Below are 5,888 nucleotides of genomic sequence, written 5' to 3' on the forward strand. Positions count from 1 at the left end.
ATCTCTGAGACAGAGAAAGCAAGCTAATCCCCTCTCAAATGCTGCCTGTGTTGGCCAAACAAGGGAATGGAATAAGGTACAATTTCACTACTTAGACAGGCACAGCTGGAATAAAGGTTCCCCCATTATCAAGTTACCCTTGAATATCTATAATCTGTTCAGCTGTCCAACGTTAATAGATGGAATGTGGTAAAGAAAGAAGATGGGAACAAGAGTGGATATAGCAGAGAGAAGCAAATAGTCTTTTAGTTCAAGAGACTGTAATTCCACCCTTTTTCCCTCTGTTTTTCATATTCGTTTTCTAATATTTTCTGGAATTTTATCTGTTGAAATCCCTAGACCTGGTCACTATTTATAGACAGAGTCACTTTTAAGTGGCCGAGCTTCAAAGAGCTGGGGGAGGGAGTGGAATTCTTCCAGTGGCAGGACTCTTCGACAGCAGGCAGAAGGCTCACTAGTTAGTTAGCACATAACTCTGGTATCTTAATTTTATGTTGATCTGCCTGGGGATCCATGTAGTAAAATCATTTAGGGAAGGAAGAAAAGTTGCAATAGACCTTGTTGGAAGTATAAGAATCATAGAAGATAGAGCTCCATGTGATTTAACGTGGCTGTGGACTGCTCAAACAGACTCTTAGAACAGGATGTTTTAAGTAGGAAGTATAAAAATCTACCAGGGTGGGGGAATTATCTGCTTTGGGTGTTTCAGGAATTCTTAATAGAGACTTAATTTTCTCATCTGTGAAATGGGGATAATCATAGCACCCAATTTACTGGGTACTTATAAGGATAAAATGAGACAATGTACATAAAGTGCTTTGCAAACCTTAAAGTGCTATATAATTGCAATTTTTTTCTTGTCCTGTTATTCCATTGGTGAGGAAATGGTCCATCAATGCTGATCTGCAGCTATTCTGTGAGCCTGTTCTATGAGCAAGATACTCCATCTCTTGGTTCCAGGCATTTTCTCTGGCTATGCCCCATTCCTGGAATGCTCTCCCTTCTCCGCTCCGACTGCTGACCTCAGTGACTTCCTTTAAGTCCCAACTAAAATCTCACCTTTTACAGGAAGTCTTCTTAACCCCTCTTAATTCCAGTGCCCTCCTCCTATTAGTTATTTTCTATTTATCCTGTATATAGTTATATAGCTTGCTCTCTCATTCTGTGTGTGTATATGTTTGCTAGATATATTTCTTCATACTATACTATATATACTCTATATATGCTAGATATGTGTACATATCTGTGTGTGTGTATGTGTGTATTTGTTTTCATGTTGTTTCCTCTATTAGATTGTAAGCTCCTTGAGGGCAGAATCTGTCTTTTGCTTCTTTTTGTATCCCTAGCACTTAGCACAGTGCCTGGCACATAGTAGGTGTTTAATAATATTTATTGATTGATTGATCCTGGAGGTAATAGGGAGCCACTGGAGTTTATCAAGTAGGAAGGTGACATGGTCTGACTTGTGCTTTAGGAAAATCACTTGGGTGGCTGAATAAAGAATGGGCTGGAGTTGGGAAAGACTTGAGGCAAACAGACCCACCAGCATGCCATTGCAATAGTCTAGGCATGTGGTGATAAAGACCTATACCAGATTGGTAGCCATGTAAAAGGAGAGAAGTTGACTGGAACATTGAGGTTAAGCAGCTAGGTGGTACAGTGTATAGATTACCAGACATGGAGTCGAGAATTCTCATCTTCTTGAGTTCAAATCTGGTCTCAGACATTTACTAGCTATGTGACCCTAGGCAAGTCACTTCATCCTGTTTGCCTCAGTTTCCTCATCTGTAAAATGAGCTGGAGAAGGAAATGGCAAACCATTTCAGTATCTTTGTCAAGAAGACCCCAAATGGGGTCATGAAGAGTCAAACATGACTGAAATGACTAAATACTAGATTAAGAATCAACAGAACGGAATTCTAATCCCATTTGGAATTATGTCACTCTTTTACAGAGCAAGTCACTTAATGTCAGTTTTCTCATTTGTAAAATGGGTACAATAATTCCTATCTCAGGAAGATATCACAAGTCCAGAAATGTTTGGGGGAGTGCTTTGGTAGATATGAGGTACTTTCATTATGACTTCTGAAATTCACTTATGTGAAACAGTTTTTAAACCAAAACTGGCTGCATTTTCAGAGTAGCAGTGGAGGTTCTCAATAGTTCACAAGAGATAAAATCCAAGAAAATGTAGTGTGGGAGAGTGAATAAAGGGCTGGTGTTGGAGTCAGGCAGAACTGAGCTAGAACTCCATGTTTTCCAACATGAAATTCCCAGTGTTTGTGAAATCTCAGATCTAGACTAACCTCTCTTCCCTAAAAGAAAATTCAAGAAGGAAGCCAGCAATAAAGCCCATGGCTTCATGTCTATACAGATGTCTGTATACAATACACAGAGCATGATTAATAAACAACGTGAATCTAGGAGGCAAATTTGACCTCCTGGTTATCCCTGAGACTTGGTGGAATGGAACTCATCACTAGTAAACTCAAAAGGACATATATTATTCAAAAGGAACAGAATAGATTTTTTAAAAGGTGGTAACAGGGTAGCATTATGTATTTAAAAGATATCAGCAAGGGGAAGTCTTTTGGTAGAGATAAAAACTGAAGCAATATTGTTCTGCAAATGTATCATAGCTCTTCTGGATGAGGAAGTGGACAAGGAGTTCAGAAAACATCACAAGGCTGGCACAGAGGAATGAGATGGTAATGATGGGGAACTTCCAGCATCTGGACATCTGCCAGAGTTCTTTCTCTGCCAAAGGCAAAGCAGCTAATAAATTATTGACTTGCTTTAATTATAATTTCATTCTTCAAAAAGCTTAGGTAGCTATGAAGGCATTTCCTATTTTAATCAACAGGGAGGAACTGATTGCAGTAATATGACTAATGAGAACCTTGAGAGAAAGTGACTATTCTATCTTAGAATCTATAGTAGTAGAAATAAAAGCCAGGAAAATCCTCATGTGTACCCTGGATTTGTGGAGAATAAGTTTCAACCAATTCAAGTTCAACAAAAAAATGTATTAAATACCTACTGTGTGCAAAGCAATACGTTTATTTGATGGGATGCACAGACTGAAATAAAACTGTCCATGTCCTCAGAGAGTTTACATTCTACTAAAAAGATAGTCAAAGATACATAAATTTCAGAGGAAAGACAGTTAGTGACCAGAAATTCTATAGAAGTCAGCTCAAGAAGGACAGGAAGTAGCCAAGAATGAAATCCTGAAGATATAAGCAGAAACAATCCTAATGCAAAAGAAAATGGTGACCTCCAAGTAGCAAAAATGATAAAAGATTGAAGTATTTAGTGTTGGAAGGACTATGGGCTACTAATAGCCTCTTGGTGCAGCTGTGAAATTGCCTGGTTATTCCAGAAAAAAAAATGAGAATCATGCGATAAAGGCCACATTTAGGTGAATTTGTAATGACTGAACAAAGTCATGGAAATGAGAGAGAGGGGGAAAAGTGCTCAAAATCATATCATTTTTAGACCATTTATAAAGTTTTATATCTATCAGTTTTTAAATTTGAAGGGTTTAAGAGAACAATGACTTCAGTTTTAGAAGTGCTGCATTTGAGGTGCTAGCAGGACATCAGGATGGAGATATCCATCTGACAATTGCAGATATTGAATTTAGTAGAAATTTCATAAGTGGAGATAAAGATTTGGGAGCTACCCACAAGAAAGGTCATAATAGAAACTGTATGAAAGGGCACTTACTCATTCCCTAAATATAGTTTTGATAAAGTAGAAACAGGAGTTGCCTCAGAGCTACTCTTTCAGAAGAGTCTAGTTGGTCTTATCTAAGGCTAATGTCAGCAAGAGTAATTCTCAACGTTGTATTATGGAAAGACCAATAGATTTGGTCCAAACCCCAGCTTTTCCGCTTGCTACATGTATAATGTGGGTCACAACTTCTCAGGGCCTCAATTTCCTCAGCTGTATAATGAGAGATTAGATGATTTCTAAAATCTCTTCCAGCTCCAAATCTATGATTCTATAACCCTGTGAATTTCCCTCCTAATTTGGCAAAATAAGGGCAATTCTCTGACTCCCTCCTGTGACCCAAAGATATATAGAAATAGCTATCCTACCAGAGATCTTTGCTTTCCCAGGTAACACAAGGACAAGTAGGTCCAAGAAAGACACACTGACTCACAAAAGCCAATTTAGAATACTCCTAATCCTGAAGGAGGTGAGGTCCCTGGTTCACATGGTTTGGGAAGTATTCTAACAAGACCTTTCAATGATAACTTGTCAAATATCAACCTGCACAAGAACTTAAGGCTAGGGAAACAGGTCCATGAAGGCAAGAAGGACTGGGAACTTGGGAGGAGTGGTCAAATAAACTCTAGGTCTCACATGATGACGATGAAGAGCAAATTCATTAAGAGTGGAGGAGTAGGTGTCCTATCCTGCCCAGAAAAGAGCCAACAGATGTCTGTGAATAAGGAAAGGACCAGGACTGAGGAGAGGCAGTCTCAACAGGAGTAGAAGTGTGAAATAGAATTCAGGATCCAACAAAGTATGAACCAAAAGATGGTGCTGGAAAAGTTTCAGAGTTTTATCAAATGACAATATCTAAGGGATTGAGATGGCATCAGGAAATAGGATATAGAAAGGTTTAGGCTAAGAGTTTAGTACTGTATCAAGAGGCATATCAGGATTTAATTATGGGGAGTTTCAAGGATCTGAGTTTATGATTCAACTTATCTTCACGATAGCTCAGTCTTTTACAGTGGTTGTTTCATGGATTAATGCAGGGAGTTATCCTTATGTCAGTTGTTTATGTATAATTAGTTCACTGACTCATCAGAAGGAAGATCAGAATTTATAAGAAACAAGAACAAAGAATAGTCATCATAAAAATAAGGCATCCATTATATTTTCTCTTTCAACTTTCTGATCATCATTCACTCAATATTTGCTGGAGTAGCTGTGAGCCTGATTCTGGATAGAATTACTTCCTCTCAATTTACCATTTTTACAAATAATCCTGTAAGCTGAGTCTTAAGAGAGAGATTTTGAGGTGGAGGTAAGAAGGGAATATATTGTAGTCATAGGAGGTGGCCAGTGCCAAGGAACAGAGATAGGGGTGGGGGGCAGAGTGTCAAGAATGAGGAACACAAAGAAGATTGAAGAATGTGGTAGAAGTACTAGCTACTAGAACATAGGTTGGTGCCAGGTTGTGAAGGGCTTTAAAAGTACAAACAGAGCGATTTGTACTTTCTCCTAGAGGCAATATTCAGTCACTGAGATTGACTGACTGGAGAGAATGACTGGTCAGATCTCTGCTTAAGAAAAATCACTTTGGCAGCTAGCTATGTAGAAGATGAATTGGAATGGGGAGAGACTTGAGCAGGGTAACTAATTAGGAGGTCATTATAATAATCTAGGCAAGAGGTAGCCTGAACTAAAGTGGTAACTGTATTAGTAGAGAGAAGTCGGATGCCAGAGGTCCAAAGGTAGAAATTACAAGATTAGTCAACTGCTTAGATGTAATTTGTTAATTGATCAGAGGTAAGGAAGAGTGAAGAGTCCCAGATAATGCTAATGTGGTTTCAAAAGTGGGAGAATGGAAAAATACTGATGCCTTCAAAAGAAATAGGAAAGTTTGGAAGAGGGGTAGGTTGAGGGAAAAGATAATGAATTATGTTTTAGAGTTTAAAGTTATGTTATGTTTAAGATATCTCTGGGACATTCAGTTTAAAACATCAAATAAGCAATTGGTGATTCAAGACTAAAGCTCAAGTCAGATATTGTCGGTCAGTCAATCAATAGATATACTAGGCACCTACTAAGAGATAAGCATGAAAAAAAGAGGAGGAAGGAAGGAAGGAAGGAAGGAAGGAAGGAAGGAAGGAAGGAAGGAAGGAAGG

The sequence above is a fragment of the Vombatus ursinus genome, unplaced genomic scaffold, assembly GCF_900497805.2.
Source record: "Vombatus ursinus unplaced genomic scaffold, bare-nosed wombat genome assembly UNPS02014805.1, whole genome shotgun sequence".
Lineage (NCBI taxonomy): Eukaryota > Metazoa > Chordata > Mammalia > Diprotodontia > Vombatidae > Vombatus > Vombatus ursinus.